Consider the following 23,344-nt stretch of genomic DNA (forward strand, 5'->3'; position numbering starts at 1 on the left):
ATGCACATGCAAAACTCTCTCCCAAAGATATGACTACTCACTTCCCCCCCTTTTCGCGAAGCGAAGAGAGTGTGAAAGGTATATATATATATATATATATATATATATATATATATATATATATATATATATATATATATATATATATATATATATATATATATAAATACATACACACACACGCACACACACACACACACACATATATATATATATATATATATATATATATATATATATATATATATATATATAAAGATATATATATATATATATATATATATATATATATATATATATATATATGTATGTATGTATGTATATATATATATATATATATATATATATATATATATATATATATATATATATATATATATATATATATATATATATATATATATATATATATAAACAATGTCGTTTTCTTTAGTCCTAGAGAGAGTGTTGTTGTTCCTTAGCTCAAGGAGACATTCACTAACCAGTAGTAATTCGCGTAAACAAACGCTATATGTGTGATTTAAAGTTTCATCTAATCTCTACATATCTCCCTCATCCTACAGCGAATGGTAAATATAATCGATTATCCTTTCAAGTTTATATTTATTAAATCGAATTCCTGTGTTATTTTCGACAGTAATTCAAGTCGAAATAAAATTCAGTCGACATTTTGTTGGGCGATCGGCGTCGTTATTAAGCGCCTTTAGCCATGTAGGGGCTACGTGAGTCATTTTGGAATTAACCTTATTTGTCTGTCGTATTAAAATGAGTTTTGCAACCAGCTTGACGTCAACTTAAAGCATGTTAAGTCTCTGTTAATGCTTAGATTTTTCTTTAATCCTGAAGTTAAATAATGGCATTTGGCGATCATCTGTTAAAAGCCATCCTCGATTTGGTCGTCTGTTGCTACAATATTTTTTCCTTTTATTATGAAATACACATTTAGTATCTTTACAATTTATAACATATACAGCGTATATTTACGTAAATATCATTTTACAATTCTCAAATGTATTTACAATTGTAATTTTAACTAAACTAAATATTCGGATGTTGACAATGGATGAATTGGAATTTGGAAAGGAATTTTATCGTATAAAAAAAGTCTGGTCTAAATTCAGGTTTTAAAATCAGGCTTATTAACGTCTGCGGTATTCTAACTTATATATGTATAGTAAAGCATCTTTAGTCTACCCTGTATCCTAATATACAGTAGATGTAATGGGTTACTGTAACCTGTTAAACGGGAAACGTGTTCCATTTATTTCTTTAGGGTTGCTCGAATATAGCCTGAATTATTGTTTAGGGTTTCTCCAATATATCCTCTATCATTGTTTTGGGCTTTCCAATATATCCTGTATCAATGGTTAGGGTTTCTCGAATATATCCTGTATCATTGTTTAGGGTTTCTCGAATATAGCCTGTATCAGTGGTTAGGGTTTCTCCAATATATCCTGTATCATTTTTTTGGGGTTCTCTAATATATCCTGTATCACTGGTTAGGGTTTTTTGAATATATCCTGTATCTGTTTAGGGTTTCTCGAATATAGCCTGTATCTGTTTAGGGTATCTCCAATATAGCCTGTATCATTGGTTAGGGTTTCTCGAATATATCCTGTATCTGTTTAGGGTTTCTCCAATATAGCCTGTATCATTGTTTAGGGCTTCTCAAATAAAGCCTGTATCAGGCTAGTCTAGCCTTTATTTAATGTATTGTAATCAGATATCCTATTTAGTTCCTTTGGATAGACTGGGCGTAAAATTTCTAAAAGCTATAACGGAAAAAACATTTTAAAAGGGCGAGTTGAATGCTTGGCTGGTTTTATTATAGTTACAGACTTGAAAAGCTTTTCTACATAAATCTAGGGAGCCTTTGTATATCAGCGGCCAGTTCCTCCAGCGAGCAAAAATCATGGACACCCATGAACCTCCTCCCCCTAACCTAACCTACAAGATGTGTCCTTACCTACTTACCTAACAGTGGGCTTAACGGGCCCCTGCGACCCCCCCCTTATACTGGTATTTTCTTAGCAATCATTATACATACAGGTGACCGCTATCGTACGTACACTCCAAAAATGGTACTGTATTTCCTATAAAAAAACTCCCTTTCTCTTTGGAAATAAGTTATTTTCAATGCAAATGAAAATATAATTTTACCCATCGCTTAACCTAATGCTCCTAACCTAACCTAGAAGCCCTATCCTTACCTGTTACGGCTCCTGCAACTCACCCCTAGACTGCTGTACTCTTAGCTTACCTTAAAAGGAAGTCTCCCAATGGGCTTCAATCCCAGGAAGGTAACCATAAATCATTATATTTTGTAAATTGTAAAATTTGATTCGTATCATCGTATTTTAGACCATAATGAACAACCTCTTCCCCCCAAAAAAAATCTAATTAAAATTTTTCCACTTGCCCAAACGAACTACGGCCACCCCGTAATCACTTTTATGCAACTTTGTACATTGTGAACGTGATCATTTCGTTAAATAGCACTGGTCATTTTTCATGTATCGGAAGGTGTAGGTAAGATGTCCATCTACCCTTAGTATAGCTTGTATAATCAACTCCAGTATTGGCTAGTCTAGCCTGTAGCTTAGCTTAGGCTAACAACGATAAACATGTTTACAGGCTGTTGCCTTATTCATGAAGATAGGGTTTGTCGTCATCTACATCAGTGTAAAGGTTTAGATTCCAAATCTGTGTGAATATTCACCTAACTTTATATCGAGTTAGGTTTAGATTCTATAAATCTACGTGAATATTCACCTAACTTTATATCGAGTTAGGAGGGACACAGAAACGAACTTTGTTTTCCGTTACAGTATTTCTGTCACTTATTCTTTTCGATAGCAGCTTTAATTCCATTGTAGAGTCATGTTATTAGATTGAATTAGATAATTTTTATATCTGATGCACAGTAGTTGCAAGACAGCTCACCGCCCATGTCAAGACACCTGTGTTTTTTCTGGTCAAATTACTTCGCCATGGCTTTCATATAATGTTGGGGAGTTGGTAATGTAAGATTTTCCATATCTGTGCATTGTAAGAATTAGGTTAATTGACTGTTGATTAGAGGCATTTGACTATATTTTGCTTTATAATATATTTTGCCTTATGAAGATTGCTTTAAATCTTGTCTCTGCATCAGGTTCTACTATACCTAAAGGTCTTGGCAAGATCTATACATTTCTCAGACATTTTATGTTGGCCTCATGATCGTATTTAGGAAATAATTTAGTGTTCTGTGACTGTAGACCCCTGGCATCCGGCAATGCTCAGTATCATTTCCTTTATCGTCTCCAATTATTTGTTAGAAAACGAAAGGTATTATTTTCTTTATCGTCTCCAATTATTTGTTAGAAAACGAAAGGTATTGTTTCCTTTATCGTCTCCAATTATTTGTTAGAAAACGAAAGGTATTATTTCCTTTATCGTCTCCAAATATTTGTTAGAAAACGAAAGGTATTATTTCCTTTATCGTCTCCAAATATTTGTTAGAAAACGAAAGGTATTATTTCCTTTATCGTCTCCACTTATTTGTTAGAAAACGAAAGGTATTATTTCCTTTATCGTTTCCAGTTTTTTTATTAGAAAACGAAAGGTATTATTTCCTTTATCATCTCCAATTATTTGTTAGAAAACGAAAGGTATTATTTCCTTTATTGTCTCCAATTATTTGTTAGGAAACGAAAAGTATTATTTCCTTTATCGTCTCCAATTATTTGTTAGAAAACGAAAAGTATTACAGTATTTCCTTTATTGTCTCCAATTATTTGTTAGAAAACGAAAGATATTGCCTTTATCGTCTCCAGTTTTTTGTTAGAAAACGAAAGGTATTATTTCCTTTATCGTCTCCAATTATTTGTTAGAAAACGAAAAGTATTATTTCCTTTATTGTCTCCAATTATTTGTTAGAAAACGAAAGATATTTCCTTTATCATCTCCAGTTATTTGTTAGAAAACTAAAAGTATTATTTCCTCTATCGTCTCCAATTATTTGTTAGAAAACTAAAAGTATTATCGTCTCCAATTATTTGTTAGAAAACAATGTATTATTTCCTTTATCGTCTCCAATTATTTGTTAGAAAACTAAAAGTATTTCCTTTATCGTCTCCAATTTTTTGTTAGAAAACTAAAAGTATTATCGTCTCCAATTATTTGTTAGAAAACAATGTATTATTTCCTTTATCGTCTCCTATTATTTGTTAGAAAACTAAAAGTATTTTCTTTATCGTCTCCAATTATTTGTTAGGTAACGAAATGAAAGATTCAGACGATCTAGTAAAAGTTCTTGAATTGCATGGTAAATCTTCCTTCACTAATATGTTGTTGTTTTAAATTTTGTTAAAGGATAATGAATCTACCCTGGGGCCCCAACAGGGCAAATATCCCAATGTGGAAAAGAATCAAGGAAAAATAAAATATTTTAAGAACAGTAACAACATTGAAATAAATAATTTCTATATAAATTATAAATGCTTAACAAAACACGAGGAAGAGAAATAAGATAGAATAGCTTTGCATTTTGTGTTTAGCAAATTTACCAATGAGATTTATCCTTTTTAGTTGTGGTCTGTGATCTTTAACAGACAAGCTTAAGTTTGATCTACAGATGATTTAGCAAAACTTTCGGAAGCTTTGATATGACTTGGTGAATATATGCCTTGTTACTAACACTACCAAACTTTAGAAATGCTCCTTTCTAACCCAACACAACGCTATGTCTTTACCCATCATACATTGTACTGTAGTATTCTTGACTAACAATAGGGTTCATTATGGTTAAAATATTTATTGAAAAAAAAGTAGGCATGACATTCAGCCAGATCTTTATAACTGAAAAAACTCATTTGTTCCGTAACCGAAATACAAACCATGCTATTTAATATGGGTATTACTTTCGGCGTAGCTGAAATGACGAGCCATTAGAATTTTAACGAGGGTTTACTACCCCCTCGCTAGTTGGCTTCTACTATGCGGAAGTATCCTGGATTACCTGGCCGCCCTTGTGGTACATATATGTCGGTGGTCGAAACGGACTCTCACACCTTATGTCCTTTTTGCAGGGGCCAACGTTGTGACAGAGATAAAGTGTGTAGGGAGTGGTCTACCTCCCAGTGGGAGAGGTTTTCCCGGCGCCGGAAGAAGTCCAAACGGGATATTTCTCCTTCAAGGGTTTCCTTGAAGAAGGAAATTTCCAAGGACTCTTCTTCCGTAGCCCGAACCTCCTCCGAAGCTCCCACTCGATCGGTCTCTCCCGAGAGGCCGTCGAGTGGTAGCGTAGGCCGTACTTATGTTGACCGACCTCGGGGTTCGGGAGAGGGAGTTGCCTCCCATAGCGAGGCAGCCCCTCCTCCTCCCCCGGGGGAGGATATTTCTGATAACAATGTTGCTAATGATGATTTGTTACAGCTTTGGGCTTCCTTGGGGCTTAAGGGTTCGCCCTCCAAGGAAGCCCTGTTTGACGTAATCAGGTTGGGGGCTGTTGTCAAACAGTCGTCGGCGGTAGCAGAGGTTGATACTCTATCTATTGTCGACATTGTTGTGGCAGAGGCTTCTGACGAGTTAGGTCAAACCCCTGCTTTGGTTCCTGATGCAGCTGAAGGCTTAGTTCCCCCCTTCGAACATCCTTCGAGGGAGGAGCTAAGTCCAATGGTCTCTCCTGCAGGTGATTCTTGCCCTCGGGGGAGTTCACTGACAGAGACTCCTCTTCGGAGGACTAATGATGGTCTGCCTGCCGCCCCCAGAGGACGTATCAGACGGAAGGCTCGCCCTCCTCTTTGCCGTAAAGGCCTTCCTTCTCCCCACAAGGGAGTTAGGAGGCGCCTCTTTGGTTCTTCACCTTCGCAGTCCCCCGCAGAGGATTCCTGCCGTGCACCGACTGTTGCAGTTGCATCCCTGGACCACTCTGCTGATCGTTCATGATCTCCTTCGCCTGCCAGACCTTCAGACCTGCCGTCTCCGTTCCTGGCTGCTGACGCGCTATGGGCGCCCATGCACCCCGTTATCCAACAGGCACCAGTCCCTTCGGGTCAAAAGGGGCTTTCTCACATTGTGAGTAAGTCCCTTAAGCGCCAGGTATCCCCTGCGCGCAAGCGCTCGCCTGCTGTGAAGTCTTCTCACTGCAGACCTTCACCTTCAGAGACAACGTCCCAGTGACCTCCTGCAGCTGAGACTACGCGCCAGCGCTCTCCTGCTCGCCAGCGATCTTCTCCTCGCCAGCGCACAACTGCGCGCCCTCATCTTGATGCGCACCACGCGTGCCCACGATCTCCTGCTTGCCAGCGTTCTTCACCTGCTCGCCAGCGTTCGCCTGCGCGCCCACAATCTCCGGATCTGGGCGCAGGAGGGAAGAACCTTGCTTCTCCTTCCCTTCAGCGATCTTCTACGCGCCGTCGGACCTCGCCTGCTCGTCAGCCATCGCCTACGCACCATCGCGCGCAGTCACCAGTTCCTGCTGTGCGCCCTCCTGTGCGCCCACGCGTTAGGGGTAATTCACCTGCGCGTGCGCGTTCTCCTAGAGCCCGTCAAAGATCCTGCGCGCGAATAATTACCTCCGCGCGCGCAAGCGCTTGCACACCCTTCTCCGCTTCCTCTTCCTTCACCAGATCGCGCAACCGCACGCCACCGATCTCCTGATCGCCCGCGCGCTCCATAGCCTGTGTGCCATTGCTCGCCAGCGCGCTCCATAGCCTGTGTGCCATTGCTCGCCAGCGCGCTCCATAGCCTGTGTGCCATTGCTCGCCAGCGCGCCAACGCACCCACTTGCCCTCTCATAGATCGCCCGCGCGCCCCCTCGCCTGTGCGCAGTCGCTCGCCTACCCTCCCTGCGCGCAGTCGCTCGCCTACCCGGCCTGCGCTCAGTCGCTCGCCTACCCGGCCTGCGCTCAGTCGCTCGCCTACCCGGCCTGCGCTCAGTCGCTCGCCTACCCGGCCTGCGCTCCATCGCTCGCCAACGCGCCATCTCTTTCCTGCTTGCCAACGCTCGCCCATGCGCGCCCTCGCCATCATCTCCACGCGCGCGCGAACCAGGCAAGATCCTATCGCGCGAGCGTGATTCCCTTAGGGAGGCACAACGCGAGACACCGCGCGATCCTACAGGAACGAAAGCTGCCAGGTTGTCATCCTCGTGTCCCCCCCCCCCCCCCGGCAAGTGCAGACCAGCGCGCTCGCAGGAGACACCGCGCGAGCCTACAGGAACGAAAGCTGCCAGGTCGTCATCCTCGTGTGTGTGCCCCCCCCCCCCCCCCGCGCGTGCAGACCAGCACGCTCGCAGGAGGGAGGGAAGTCTCCAGATAGGTCCAGGAACCAACCTTCTTCTTCCCTTTCTTTTCAGGCAGGCCCAGTTGTCGTTTCTACTCCGAAGGATCGCCCGATCCCCTTCCCTCCAGAGGGAGTCTCTGACAGCACAGCTGTCAGTAAGCAGCCATGGTTCGGGGCCCTCATCAAAGATGTCGTGGAGGCTGTCAAACCTACCTTCGCTGAGATGGGCCTCAAATCACTGGCGGCTCCGACCCCACTGAAGAGGAAGAGAGGAGTAGAAGTCGTGGTAAATTCTCCAAGGGTCAAGCTGGCTCCTCGGACATCCTTGAGGAAGGCTCCCTCCTCTGTGGCCGAGGATTTTCCGTCCTCGGGAATCTTCCGAGGTGAGGCGTTCTCCCATCGCACCAATGGGAGAAACCCTGCCTCGCGCAGGAGAATCATCCCGGGTTGGGGCAGAGAAGAGCCCTCAGACGTCGTTGTTGGAGTCCTGTATTCCTCCCAGGAGGGAACCTAAGGACTCCAAGACAGTCCCCAAGTCATCCTCAAGAATTCGCCCAGAGCCAACAAGACCCGCAGAGAACGTCCATGTGTCCCCCCAAGAAGAGCCTTTGGGGACGGGAGACTTTGCTGCCAGTTCTCCAGGAGGGGAGCCACAGGAGTCAGAGCATGCCTTCTGGCAGGTTCTGACCCTGATGAGGCATCTCAACAGGTTTCCTGAGCCTGAGATTCCTCCTTGAGAGGGCAAGGACACGGTCCTGGACCGAGTCATTGGCACTCAGAATCCTGCTAAGGCCAGTGCAGCTTTTCCCTGATCCCAAGGGGTGAAGTGTGACAGGGATAAGGTTGGGGGCCAGCTCTCTGAGCTCGCCTCCTCCAGCCATTCCACTGCTGGCAACAAGCTCCTCCCTCCTCCTCGTATCCACCAGAGGAGGTACTTTGAGATCATGGAGGAGTCTTGTTTAGCTCTTCCCTTGCACCACTCTGTGGAAGAGCTTACCAAGGGAGTCCCTCTTGAGAGACTCTCTAGCCGGCAAGTGACTTTCTCGGCGACAGAGATCCTAAGCCAGGAGAAGGTTACGAAGTGTGCCATGCAGGCTACTTCGTGGCTGGGGTCTCTTGGCATCCTGTTGCAATCCGAAGACCTGTCTAAGGAGAGCACCAGGAAGGCCCTGGAGACCTTCCTCTTCTCGGGCACCCGCACCATTGAGTTTCTGGCCCACCAAGTCTCGAACTTGTGGGCCAATTCGATTCTGAAACGATGTGATGCGGTGGCAGAGAGGTTCCACACGAAGGTCCCAACCGTCGAGGTCAGCAGGCTCAGACATTCTTCCATTTTGTGGAAGAATTTGTTTGAGCCTAAAGACGTGGAACAGACAGGCGAGAGGAGGAGGAAGTCCAACCAGGACTCCCTCCTTCATAGGGCTCTTACATCGAAGCCCTATAAACCTCCGGCACCTCAACAACTTCGCCCGTCCAAGACGACGAAACCGGCTGTGGCAGCAAAGACAACGGTGTCGAAGCCCTTTCCTGTCAAAGACAAGAAAGGCAAAAAGTCCTCCACGGGAGGCAAGAATCCTAGAGAGAGTGGCTGAGGCCGCAAACGCTAAGATTGGCAATCCCCCTGCATGTCCACCAGTGGGGGGATGCCCTCAAAATTGCGCAGACAGGTGGCAGCAACTCGGGGCCGATTCCTGGACGATTTCCGTAATCAGTCAGGGATATCGCGTCCCGTTCATAACATCTCTACCTCCCCTGACAGCGGATCCAGTGTCGATGAGCTTCTATGGCATGGGATCGGCAAGGGGGCAAGCCCTACGGGCAGAAGTCGAGACCATGTTAAAGAAGGGCGCTCTCCAGGAGGTCGTCGGCGGTTCCCCAGGCCTCTTCAGTCGACTCTTTCTTGTAAAGAAGGCGTCTGGAGGCTGGAGACCAGTCATCGACCTCTCAGCCCTGAACAGGTTTGTCAAACAAACCCCGTTCAGCATGGAGACGGCGGACATGGTCAGACTTGCGGTGAGACCACAAGACTTCATGTGTACACTGGACCTGAAGGACGCGTACTTCCAGATCCCAATCCATACGTCTTCAAGGAAGTACTTAAGATTCAGCCTAGACAACAAGATCTACCAATTCAAGGTGCTGTGTTTCGGTCTCTCCACAGCACCTCAGGTATTCACCAGAGTGTTCACCCTGATTTCTTCGTGGGCACACAGGATAGGCATCCGTCTCCTCCGTTATCGGGATGACTGGCTGATCCTGGCAGACTCGGAGTCAACCATTCTTCGACACCGAGACAAGCTTCTGGGACTTTGCCAAGATTTAGGGATCATGGTAAATCTCGAGAAGTCTTCTTGCTTCCAACTCAGCAACTGGTATATCTAGGCATGATCTTGGACACCAATCTCCAAAAAGCCTTCCCATCAGACGACGGGATAGCAAGGCTGAGGAGGGTCGCAGATCCTTTTCTCAGACGAGAAGAACTCCCAGCCCAATCGTGGTTACGTCTCCTCGGTCACCTTTCTTCACTGGCCCGTCTAGTTCTAAATGGTCGCCTCAGGATGAGATCCCTGCAATGGCGACATAAGTCCCCATGGAATCAAGGACACGATTCCCGGGACGTCTTGGTCCCTATGGGTCCTGTGGAACGGACGGACCTTCAGTGGTGGGTGATGGACGAAAATCTACGAAAGGGAGTGGATCTTCTCTTCCTCCCCCCGGATTTGATGCTGTTCTCGGACGCCTCAAAAAAAAAGGGGGGGGGGGGAGGGGGGCATGTTCTGAACCATAGGACCTCAGGCCTCTGGTCAGAATCAGAAAAGTGCCTCCACATAAACCTGCTAGAAATGAAGGCCGTATACCTGGCACTTCAACAGTTCCAATAATACCTGGCGGGTCACTCCGTGGTGGTGATGAGCGACAACACCACGGTAGTGGCTTACATCAACAAGCAGGGAGGTACCTTTTCAGAGCAGCTATCCCATCTTGCAGTAGAGATACTGAGATGGACCGAAGTCCACTCGATTCCACTATCAGCTCGCTTCATTCCAGGCAAGAGGAATGTGCTCGCCGACAGTCTGAGCAGGGCATCTCAGATAATGAGTACCGAGTGGTCTTTGGATCGTCTAGTAGCCAACAAAGTCCTGACTTTGTGGGGTTCCCCGACGGTGGATTTGTTCGCGACAGCTTTGAATTTCAAGCTTCCGCTGTACTGCTCCCCAGTCCCATACCCCAAGGCACTCTGGCAAGATGCCTTCCAACAACGGTGGGACAACATCGACGTTTACGCCTTTCCCCCGTTCTGTCTGATGAGCAGGGTACTCGAACAAGACCAGAATATCGGTCAACCTTTCGATGACCTTGATAGCTCCGCTATGGCATCACGCAGAGTGGTTCCCGGACCTTCTGCAGCTCCTGATGGAACTCCCGAGAGAACTTCCTCCTCGACACGAGCTACTCAGACAACCACATGTCAACATCTTCCACAAAGCCGTAGTATCGCTGCGGCTTCACGCCTGGAGACTATCCAGCGTCTCCTCACAGAGAGAGGCTTTTCGCAACAAGTTGCTGAAAAGATGTCTCGACACCTGCGAAAGTCATCCGCAGGGGTCTACCAGGCAAAGTGGAGTGTCTTCTGTGGTTGGTGTCGTGGATGGGATATCTCTCCACTCGATGCCGCTATAACAGCAATAGCGGAGTTTCTTGTGTATTTGCGGGAAGAAATGCGCCTTTCAGTCTCGGCAGTGAAAGGCTATTGCTCAGCCTTAAGTCTTGCCTTCAGGCTCAAAGAAATGGACATTTCCTCTTCGCTGGAACTTTCTCTACTCATACGAAGTTATGAACCTACCTGCCCTCAGTCGGAAGTGAGACCTCCTCCATGGAACGTGGTTCGAATCCTCAGGTCTCTTAAGAGACCTCCTTTCGAACCATTACGCCAGGCTTCTGATCGCCACCTGACTTGGAAGACGGTGTTCCTACTTGTTTTGGCCTCGGCCAAGCGAGTCAGCGAACTTCATGGTCTCTCATATGACATCGCCCATTCAAGGGGAGGGCGGGAGGTAACGTTCAGATTCGTCTTTGAGTTTGTTGCTACGACTCAAAATCCAGGATTGCCGGACCCTCTGTTCGACTCTTTCCGGATTTCGAGTCTCCGTTCTGTAACAGATGACCCAGACCATCTCCTCCTGTGCCCAGTAAGGAGTTTGAGGTTCTATCTTAAGAGAACAGCTGCAATTCGTCCTCGGGTGCAAGCATTGTTCGTGAGCACGGGAAGGACGAAAAGGAGGGCCACTAAGAATACAATCTCAGTGTGGATTCGCATGGTTATCCATCATTCCCTGAATCCCGACCCTCCGTCACGTCGCCCTAGAGCACATGATGTCAGAGGCATTGCTACGTCCCTGGCATTCAAGAAGAATTACTCAGTGACGCAGGTTTTACAAGCAGGGGTTTGGAAGTGTCGAACGACCTTCACAGCCCACTACCTGCAAGATGTGACCCACAGGAGGCTCGATATGTTTTCTATCGGCCCTGTGGTGGCTGCACAACAGCTGGTTTAAACCTCAGGCTCCTTAATGGACAAGTAGCAAAAGGTTGAGGGCATTGTTACCCGGTTTTAGTCTGCATGAATGAAAAGGTATGCCTGGCCCTTATTCTTTTCTTCATTCTCCCCTCTCTTGGGGAAAGCGGCATCCTGGGTTCTCTGCACAGCTGACCTCAAACCACTGCAGGTAAACCATGTTTCCTTGTGTTCCTAGTATTAGATAATAATGTCACGTCCCCATACCCTTACGAGGTGGTATTGGGAACGTCCTATCCTAGAATTCCATCTAAAGGACTTCAGGTCAACTTCCTAGGACGAGTCACACTTCATTCCTTCACACACAAGCTTACATAGGCCGCGGCCTTTGCAGAGCAAGGCACTTGCGAGGTGCAGGGACTCCTTATCTTGAGCACTGACACACTCAGATACCGAGTCCCCGGGCAAAAAGCCAAAAGCCAGTAACGGCTGGGACTTACCACCCTACCTAAGGGTTAAGTCACCCATATTAAATAGCGTGGTTTGTATTTCGGTTACGGAACAAATGACAAATTCGTAGATAATTTGTATTTTTCCTAACCATACAAACCTTAGCTATTTAATCAAACTTGTGCGCCAGCCCTGTCCCCTGGGAAGTCCTACCTCTAAGCAAAGTGAGCTAGTCACAGGTGTGTGAGGGAGGGAGGGGTAGCTAACTACCCCTCCCTACCCCCTAGCTAACTAGTGAAGGGGTAGTAAACCCTCGTTAAAATTCTAATGGCTCATCATTTCAGCTACGCCGGAAGTAATACCCATATTAGGTAGCTAAGGTTTGTATGGTTAGGAAAAATACAAATTATCTACGAATTTGTCATTTCCTTACTGTAAATACCTTATACAGTAGTTTAAACAAGGCAGTGGTATTCTATAGGATGTCTGATCCTTATTTTGATACCATGGAAAAGAGACGGTGAAACCAACAAGTTGAAAAAGAATCCTTTGCCTAGTCAGTGAACTAAAAATCTCTTTAGATAGGAAGTCGTCTTGTCCCGGTTGTTTCTATTATGTCATGGTTATTATTTGCTGTCGTAATTTTGCCATGCTAGTTATTGTTAAAAAACTACTTCAGGAAGTATTATTCCCAAGTTTCGTAATCATTGCTATGTAAATTGTCAAAATTTTGAGTGTTAGTGTGACAATTGTAGCTTGCTTGAAATTTAGTAGATTTTCATGTGTTAATTTATACAGTATAGTACATGAATATTTGATGATTGAAAATGGAAAAGTCCTTTTTTACTAATTTAAAATGTCCATCAAAAATTGAATAATTTATACTTGGTAAAAATTTGTGCTGAATTATATAAAAGACGTGCAATTCTCATATATTTATACATTTCATAAAGAGTACTAAAATTTACCTGTATTGTGATCTTGTAGTCCGACTGTAGGTTATGTTTGTCATGATTCAGATTACAAAAAACTACAGCATTTACATTTTATTAATAGAAAAGACTTTTATTTAATCTAGGAATTAGATTAAAATTTTAATAGAATGTTGCTAAGGTATGTTCTGTGTTGGTCAGGAATTTTATCTAAGATTGTGAATAGTACAGTATATTTAAACTATTGGTGATTTGTAAAAAAAAAAAAAAAATTTGGTTCAAAATTTTGTATCTGTTAGGAAACCATTATAGAAAACCATAGTCATTTCAAGATTAGTGTTCCTATTAAATTGATTTTAGAACTGTTTAAAAAATGACAGTAACTTGTGTGCATTGGTATTTGAATTTCTGGTATTCTTAAGTCTGCATTAATTTATGATGAATGTGAAGGATATAGTAATTTATTGTATGCAGGAGTTTCATTAAAGCCTCTTTACAAACTGTATGTTCTGCACATTTGATATGCATACACTGTGTTATGTAATGTCTTCATGTCCTTTTATTTTGTGGTCTGAATTTCTGTCGATATATGTGCATATACTGTATGATTGAATATTGAATTACATTGTTCACTATATATACTGCATAGTGATATATACACATCTCTTTTTTGCTGTATATTGAGATGTTAAATGCTGTGAATTGTTATACAGTACTACACTATAGAGTATAGACAAATCATGTCAACCTTTTCCTTTTTTCATTTTTTCCAATTCCGTGGTGTTATCACTCTTAATTATTTTTCTGTTTTCAAGAATAAACATTCCTTTCTTCAGAATTGTACTGCCTATAGTCCATTTCTTTTAGCGAGGCCTATTTGCACCGACTCGCAACGGTGCCCTTTTAGCTCGGAAAAGTTTCCTGATTGCTGATTGGTTAGAATTATCTTGTCCAACCAATCAGCGATCAGGAAACTTTTCCGAGCTAAAAGGGCACTGTTGCGAGTCGGTGCAAATAGGCCTCGCTAAAAGAAATGGACTATAGTGAGCACTTGTGGTAGGCCAGCATACTAACTCGCTTCTAAGTTCAGACTGTTATTACGCAAGGAGGCTGTTGAAGGGTATGCTTTGCTAATTTTCACTCCAGCTTTTTTTTTTCTTTTTTGGTTAATATTAGTTTTTGGGGGTAGTAATAGCCATGGCAATATCTTTCTTCAAAAATCAGAAATGAAGAATTTAGCGTGTCGCCATTAAAAATTCCTGACGAAACAAGCCCCACTCCAAGATGATATTATTATTATTATTATTATTACTATCCAAGCTATAACCCTAGTTGGAAAAGCAAGATGCTATAAGCCCAGGGGCTCCAACAGGGAAAAATAGCCCAGTGAGGAAAGGAAATAAGGAAATAAATAAATGAAGAGAACAAATTAACAATAAATCATTCTAAAATAAGAAACAACGTCAAAACAGACATGTCATATAATAAACTATCAACAACATCAAAAACAAATATGTCATAAATAAACTATAAAAAGACTATGTCTGCCTGGTCAACAAAAAAGCATTTGCTCCAACTTTGAACTTTTGAAGTTCTACTGATTCAACCACCCGATTAGGAAGATCATTCCACAACTTGGTCACAGCTGGAATAAAACTTCTAGAGTACTGCGTAGTATTGAGCCTCGTGATGGAGAAGGCCTGGCTATTAGAATTAACTGCCTGCCTAGTATTACGAACAGGATAGAATTGTCCAGGGAGATCTGAATGTAAAGGATGGTCAGAGTTGTGAAAAATCTTATGCAACATGCATAATGAACTAATTGAACGACGGTGCCAGAGATTAATATCTAGATCAGGAATAAGAAATTTAATAGACCATAAGTTTCTGTCCAACAAATTAAGATGAGAATCAGCAGCTGAAGACCAGACAGGAGAACAATACTCAAAACAAGGTAGAATGAAAGAATTAAAACACTTCTTCAGAATAGATTGATCACCAAAAATCTTGAAAGACTTTCTCAATAAGCCTATTTTTTGTGAAATTGAAGAAGACACAGACCTTATATGTTTCTCAAAAGTAAATTTACTGTCGAGAATCACACCTAAAATTTTGAAAGAGTCATACATATTTAAAGAAACATTATCAATACTGAGATCCGGATGTTGAGGAACCACCGTCCTTGACCTACTTACAATCATACTTTGAGTTTTGTTAGGATTCAACTTCATACCCCATAATTTGCACCATGCACTAATTCTAGCTAAATCTCTATTAAGGGATTCACCAACCCTAGATCTACATTCAGGGGATGGAATTGATGCAAAGAGAGTAGCATCATCTGCATATGCAACAAGCTTGTTTTCTAGGCCAAACCACATGTCATGTGTATATAGTATAAAAAGTAATGGGCCAAGAACACTACCCTGTGGAACACCGGATATCACATTCCTATAATCACCATGGTGCCCATCAACAACAACTCTTTGAGATCTATTACTTAAAAAATCAATAATAATGCTAAGAAACGACCCACTCACTCCCAACTGTTTCAGTTTGAAAACAAGGGCCTCATGATTAACACGGTCAAAGGCAGCACTAAAATCAAGGCCAATCATACGAACTTCCCGACCACAATCAAGGGATTTCTGTACAGCATTGGAGATTGTAAGAAGGGCATCACATGCTCCAAGGCCTTTACGAAAACCAAATTGCAAACTAGGGAGTAGATGATTACCTTCAGCAAACCTATTAAGACGTTTTGCCAGAAGACGTTCAAAAACTTTAGATAATGTGGGAGTTATGGAAATTGGGCGGTAATCAGTGGGACTTGAGCTACCACAAACACATTTTGCATAGAGGAGTAACATTACCAATTCTCCAACTAGTGCTAAAAGCTCCTCTTCTTGCTAACTTGCGCAAAACAACAGATAACTTTGGAGCTAAGAAATCTGCTGTCTTTATAAAAAACAAAGGAAAAATACCATTTGGGTCTACACCTCCATAAGCATCAAGGTCCATCAACAGAGCTTTAATCTCACGAGATCGAAAAGCTAAACTAGTTAGTTTAGCCTCAGGAAAACAGGAATGAGGAAGTTCAAGTTTTTCATTACTCTGTTTACTGTCAAAAACATCAGCCAAAAGGGTTGCCTTTCCCTTTGGACAGTGAGTGACTGAGCCATCTGGTTTAAGTAAAGGAGGAACTGTTGCATCTACACCAAAGAGTGCAGATTTAAGGGTAGACCACCATTTATGTTCCTGATTTGTACCAGAAAGGGTTTCTTTTATGGTTAAATTGTACTCCTTTTCAGTTGAGGCATAAACTCTCTGAGCAAAAGCTCGAAGCTGAGTATAGTTGTTCCAGGTCAAATCTGATCTGTTACCCTTCCAAAGTTGATAGGCTTCCTGCTTCTCCAAAAAAGCACGTCTACAATCATCATTGAACCACGGTTTGTCCTTCACTCGGTACCTTAGCACACGAGAAGGGATACGCCTATCAATTATGTTGACTAGATTCTCATTCAAAAGGACAACAGGATCTACACTATTATACAATTGTGACCAATTCAAGCACAAAAGATCATGTAAAATCCCATTCCAGTCTGCTTGGGATTTCATATAAATTTTACAAGAATATGATATATCAGGGACAGGCGGCTCAGTCTTCACTAATAATGAAATCAAGGCATGATCAGATGTCCCGACTGGAGAACCAACCTTACCAGTTATAACGCCAGGGGAGTCAGTGTATACGAGGTCCAAGCAATTACCAGACCTGTGAGTAGCTTCATTTATGATTTGCTCACAGCCTGATTCAGAGGCAAAGTCTAAAGCTCTTAAGCCATGGCGATCGGTAGGAGAGATAGAACTTAACCACTCCCTATGGTGAGCATTAAAATCACCAACAAAGACAAAAGAAGCCTTTCTATCATCTTCTTGTATCTTAGCCATAATGGTAAGAAGACAATCGAAGATAGAATCATCCATGTCTGGATTCCGGTAGATCGAACATAAATAAAAGTTGTTATGCCTGCCACAAACTTTTATTACCTGAATCTCGTGACATCCACATTGATAGCAGGACTTATGAGAAGCAGGGTACTCGGTCCTAATATACACCGCCATTCCCCTGGCCCTAGGGATGGCATCACGTTTCAACATTATTGGCTTCTTAAAAACAGTTATAAGGAGCTCAGATGAGTGCCTCATATTAGAAACCAAAGTTTCTGAGCACAAAAGAATATCATACTGTCTGGACGCAACTGTAAGGTCTTGGATATTTGCATGAAGACCACGAATATTGCAATACAGAAGACGACATTGACGAAATCTAGGACGTACTGGTCCCGGATTTCGCTCAATGTCTCCAGACAGCATAAGAATTGATAGAAATAAAAAAGAGACATCATACTTATAAACTAGATTAACAAGAATTATAACAAAAACAATACGTACAGAATTATAAACAAAGTGATTGATGATACCCATAGACTATAGTAAAAAGTCGGAAAAACTGGTCAACATGGAGGAGCTGATACACCATGCAAGGCTAAATACCCTCCAGGATAGCCACTTCAACTGAAGGGAGGACAGTAAGGATGGTTTTGAGAAGAAAAAGAATCAGAAAAAGGAAAAGACAACCTCTTGATAAACCACCAGGCATCCATGGCCCTTCTATTAAGCCTGCCCAACACACCATTTCAAAAAAACAAGTCATAGTACATCCCCATACAAATTTTAAACTACTGTAGACTAACTTAAAATTACTTCAACGGGATTGACTGCTGTTAGTGCTGTTGACAACATGATAGACTGTGATGTCATCACAGGGTGTGGGCTTATTTCGCCCAGAATCTCTGCGGCGACTAGGCTATAGTATCTAGAGTTATGGTGAAAAGGATGTTATTGATCAAATTTTTATTTGTTCCTATACAAATACAAACCTTTGTCCTTTAATTAGGAGGTTGATTCAAGTGCAGCTGGAACTCTGCTGTTTAAACTTAAAATGAGGTGTCGGCAGTTGCCAGTAGTTACTGGTTGGAGGGGAGCTAGCTCCGCCCGCTTGCTGGTACACTGAATAATTACTTCGATTCTGGCTGCGGACTAACACTTGTGCTTTTGGCGTTTCTTATAAACTTGGTTGTATTAACTTTTTCTTTTATCTTTTCAGAGTGAGCGTGTATGTCTGACAATGCTGAAGGTGGGTATCTGGACCTATCCAGGAATGTCATGAAAATGCGGCACTTTCATGAATGGCAGAGAGGTGGATCCTCATACTTTGTATCCTTTGTGCAGTCGGCATGTATACCAGTTAAGATTCCCTCTGTGAGGAATGTAGAGAGTGGAAAAAGATTAGTGCAACTATTCTCCTTTGGGTTAATCCTCGAGGTCAAAGAGATTGGCTAGACCTCCTCTGTCGCTTTACGGTACGCTGCCCTCTGACCCTTCCCTGTTGGTCTCTTCGTGAGACAAGGAGAGTGGTGGCAATAACTCTGGGAAGAATCTTGAAACAGGGAGATTCTTTAGTTCTTCTTAGTGTGAAACAGGTGAGCCTTTTCTTTGGGGAAGAGTCCTCTAATAAATAAGATTTACTGGTTTTCCAGTTGATGGCCCCATGTTATGCCTTTAAACTTACTTACCTGGGAATAAGGGTACGCCTTTCAGAGAAAGGAGGCTACCCTTAGTGTTTAATAAGATTACGTCTCATGACTTTAATTTCAAGTCTGAACTTGAGTGGTCGGCTCATATTCCGTTCTTAAGTCAAACTTCACTAATTGTGAAACACACTATAGGGTCTGCAAAGTCAGTATCAAAAGGAACGAGTTCTTCCTGAAAGAGATGCTGTAGGCCTTCCAGGCTTGGTGAGTGCACTTGCTCTCACAGATCTTGATAGAGATGAGCATCCTCCTCTACTAGTGCACGCACTCTTGAGGAATGTGCCTCCAAGCACTCGGCGCGTTTAGATTTTGATTTTTCAAATACCTATGAATGTTCTGCTTAACACGCAGTCATTCCAAACCAGATGAGAGGAACAAGCCCCAGCGGACTTTGTCTGTGTTCTACACACTAGCTTATGGCGTGCTCCAACACTGGCACTCTTAACACTGGCGTGCATAGTATCAGATCACGTGATCCTGTGGATTCGTAGCAGCCTAATTCATCATGCTCTTCTCAAGAAGAGATATCCTCTTTACGTTTCCGATTGCGTGCTGGTAATCGGTGATCGGAAGTTTAGCAATGATGAGAGGCGCTTTATGGAAGCGCTCTTCTTGCGGTACAGTGTGTGAGCACACAATCGATACTTGCTCTCCTACCCCCTTTCAAGACCGACAGAGGAAAGTTAATAGGCACACAAGCATGCGGTTGCGCCCCCTCAATTGAATTTAATAACTTGGAAAGAAAGTCTCCCTATACGAGTGCCTATTCAGGCCTCAAAGTACACATGATCTCTGGCAAAGAGATCAAAAGTCTTTATCATTCAAAAGTCTTGACTATTACTCTGATCCTTGTCAGATTCAGAGTTCTCGCTCTTTGGAACATCAGATTTTTCCTGTATGGTTGCGCCCAAACATTCTACAAAAACGTGACCCTTAAAGGAGGTCACAAGTGAGACCTGTTTCGCTAGATCCTTGTTCTTAGATGAACAGAAGGTCCAGATCACCTAAGTGCATATTATTTGTGGACAAATAGAAACTCCTCAAGTGAGTTTGTCCCCGCCACTTGATTACCTTTGCATGAAGGGAAAGCAGACTCTTAGACAGTGCCGAAGAGATCCTCTGTCTTCTCGTTCCCCTATGTATTTCATGGATGAAAGTTATTCAGCACCTCTTCTGAGAGAGAGGTTATTTGAGTGAGACAGCATCAGACATATCTTGATGCCTTAAAAAATTTTCTAAAGTGTATCAAGCGAAGTGGGCCATCTTCCGTGATTTATACCGTCGAAGGAATACTTCTCACCGAGCCTCAATTCCACGAGTGGCACATTTTTTTAGCTTGACCTACGAAAGGAAAGACACCTCTCAGTCTCAATGGTAAAAGGGTATCGTTGGCCTTTGAGCCAGGTACAGTACTGAAACAGAGAGGAACGAATATTTCCTTGTGGGAACTGTCTGTATTTACTTTTCAGGAACATAGAACAGACGAGTCCTCCATGTGAGATTCTACCTCCAGCTTGGGATGTAACCAAAGTGTTGAGGTCTTTGAAGAAAGCTCCTTATGAACCGTTGAGGCGAGCCTTGAATAGGGACCTTATCCTGAAATTGGTGTTTCTGCTTGCCCTGGCTACAACAATGCAGGTAGGCGAATCATACAGACTCTCATATTCATCCTCTTTCTGAACACACTGGAGGCAGGTCTTTTTATCTTTTGTTCCTGATTTTATAATAAAAGTCAAAATTCTATCAATCCTGGACTCCAGGTTTTCATAAGTGTCCTCACTTATGGAAGTAACCGATCCAGATAAGTTACTTTTGTGTCTTGTAAGGGTGCTGAGGCACTACTTAAGAGAACCTAGGTTGCAGAACCTGCTTTAGAGCACTGTCAGAGTAAAAAAAATCACGAAACTGCACTGCAGTGTAATCTTTTGGCTCTTGGAGATGATTAATGGAGCATTATGCTCTAGATCCCTCCGAGCTTCAGAACAAGTAAAGGTGAACGTCCATGAGATCAGAGAAGTTGGTGCTACCTGTACTTTCCCCTTCAAGAAAAATCTCTGGGTGGGTCAAGTTTTAAACGCTGTAGTATGAAAGAGTTAGACCACCTTCACTGTATATTATTTGCAAGAATACACTCGCAGGTCATTAGACACGTTTTTGTTTAGGCCCGTGGTTACAGCTCAACAAGAGGTGTAGTGAGTAGTGAACTTGCTCCTTCACTGGACAAAAAGTATCACATGTAAAATAGTGGTTACAACGTAATTCTAGGTCGAGAGGGAGAGTGCCTGGTCCCATTTCCTCTCTTCCCTCCCTTTGGGTATAGCTGTTGCAATCCTGTATAGCTGGGCAGATGTAGATACAGGTAAGCATCTCCTTAGCTAGCAAATTTCTATTCCTGATCGAAAAGTTCATTCCAGCATCCTCCTAACATGAGGTGATGGATGGATATATACAGGTAAACCCATCAAATTATTTATGCCTTAATTGACAGACTTGCTAGTCTAAGTAAAGAGATTTTCCAATGCAACACCCTTGGGTGCCAAGGTGATGAACCTACTGTACTTGACCCTAGCTTGGAAGGTTATAGGATGCTATTCATCATACCTTATCAGGTTCAAGATCATCATTCCTGTGATTTTAGCCTCCCAGTTTGTTGAAAGGAATTTTCTCCACCAAAGGATGGGTCCCCTAATTAAAGGAAGGTTTATATTTGTGTATGATTAAATCACACATTGTAAAAGTAATGTATTTTTAATAACTAACAAACCTGAGCTCTTTAATTTAACTAATCGTCACTTCCCCCGATAGTCCCAGATGCCATCTCCGGCGGGTTCGGCTACTGCCGACACCGAGTTATAAGCTTAAACTGGCAAGTTTCAACTGCACTTGAATCAGTCTCCTAATTGAAGGACTTTGGTTTGTATACGTGGGAAAATACAAGTTACTACAGTACTTAAATATGTAATTTAGTTAATGTTACAGTAAATTGTTCCTTAGGAATGTAAAGCTCATCATAAATTCTTAGAAAATTAATGGTTTGCTTCTCAAAATAATGGCAATTAGGAAAGACTGTCGGAGGAGGATGTTTTTAGCGGCCATTATGCATAAGAGTGATTTTTGACGAACACTTTTGATAGTAGTGTGGTTTTTTTTTGTAGCTCATCGTAAGGGATGTTTATGGAAGTCATTATTTTAATTTCAAACAAAAATGCATAGGAAGATTTTATTGAAATACTTCTAGCCTTTTCATTTTATTTGATCATTATTTTTTTATTATGTACATACTGTAATGTGTTTCACCAAAGGCTAAAGCAACTGCATATGCCCTTTACACATACCTTACCTTTTGAAATTAGTCTACTTGTAAACACCCTAATAATGATATTGATAATTCAGAATTATGACACAGTAGAAATCTAAGGTTTTTAGAGTGCATGTGGTTGAAATAGGTTGCGAATGGGTTAGAAAGAATTATAAAGGATAGACGAGGAAATAGAGGTAGGGTTTTGGGGTGCTTGCTTTGTTTTATGTCATTTTTATTCTAGGTAATATATACCAGATATTTATTAGTAATGCTATACTTATTTAAACTTATAATACAGTACATTTTGCATAGTTCCTTAACCCTTTTACCCCCAAAGGACGTACTGGTACGTTTCACAAAAGCCATCCCTTTACCCCCATGGACGTACCGGTGTACGTCCTTGCAAAAAAATGCTATATAAATTTGTTTTTCATATTTTTTGATATTTTGAGAACATTCGGGCATTTTCCAAGAGAATGAGACCAACCTGACCTCTCTATGACAAAAATTAAGGCTTTTAGAGCAAATTAAAAAAAATATACTGCAAAATGTGCTGGGGAAAAAATAACCCCCTGGGGGTTAAGGGTTGGATATTTCCAAATAGCCTGGGGGTAAAAGGGTTAATGTTACCATGAGTTTTGCTACGCTTGTTAAACAGAGCTGTGCCCTTCAACAAATGGTTCACGTAGTGGTCAGTTCAATTCTAGATTTTTTTCTCTTGCTTGAGAAACTGTCTTTCAACTAAAATCTCTTTGAAATTTTTCTTGAAAATATTGTGATTGAACCTCATTTCATGTTTGTAAAAGAAATTGGTGTTAAAAAAAAAAATCACTTTTAACAAATTGTACGTTAATGTAGGAACAGTTGTGTTTTAATGCCCAAATGTATGTGAATAATTTGCATTAGTTAGAATTTATACATTAGTGATTGGTTTTTGATAATTTTATTCTTTAAGAAATGTATTACTTTTGATAAATGTATTTTTAAAAGTATATGTGTTTTATGTTATGTGACTGGTAAATGGCTCTTCATGTCCCAGTGCCATCCTTTATTACCAAAAATCTCATCTCTCTCTCTCTCACTCTCTCATGTACTACAATATGTGTTTTACCCCTAAATAATTCTGTCTCGGTCTGTCTGTCTATCTGTCTGTCTGTGAGTTAGCCCACAATAATTGTCATATCTTCACACACACCAGTTTGCTAATGTCATGAAAATT

At 42.2% G+C, this 23,344-nt stretch overlaps 2 protein-coding genes across 4 annotated transcripts in view; both read left to right on the forward strand.

The window, feature by feature from the left end:
* Window positions 1-23,344, forward strand: part of LOC137643888 (uncharacterized) — a 113,649-nt gene that overhangs the window by 82,404 nt on the left and 7,901 nt on the right. The window contains exon 1 of one of the 3 annotated variants that reach the window (XM_068376626.1): window positions 455-569. The exons of 1 other annotated variant lie outside the window; for it this stretch is intronic. The gene's annotated coding sequence lies outside the window, so the exon portion shown is untranslated. Of the gene's footprint in view, window positions 1-454; window positions 570-668; window positions 723-23,344 lie in introns of those variants that run through there. One more of the 3 variants, XM_068376627.1, reaches the window with a different exon arrangement.
* Pabp2 (poly(A) binding protein nuclear 1) overlaps window positions 690-23,344 on the forward strand; it is an 81,118-nt gene continuing 58,463 nt past the window's right edge. The window contains exon 1 of the mRNA XM_068376629.1: window positions 690-711. The gene's annotated coding sequence lies outside the window, so the exon portion shown is untranslated. The remainder of the gene's footprint in view (window positions 712-23,344) is intronic.

This window comes from Palaemon carinicauda, chromosome 7 (assembly GCF_036898095.1).
Source record: "Palaemon carinicauda isolate YSFRI2023 chromosome 7, ASM3689809v2, whole genome shotgun sequence".
NCBI classification, from domain to species: domain Eukaryota; kingdom Metazoa; phylum Arthropoda; class Malacostraca; order Decapoda; family Palaemonidae; genus Palaemon; species Palaemon carinicauda.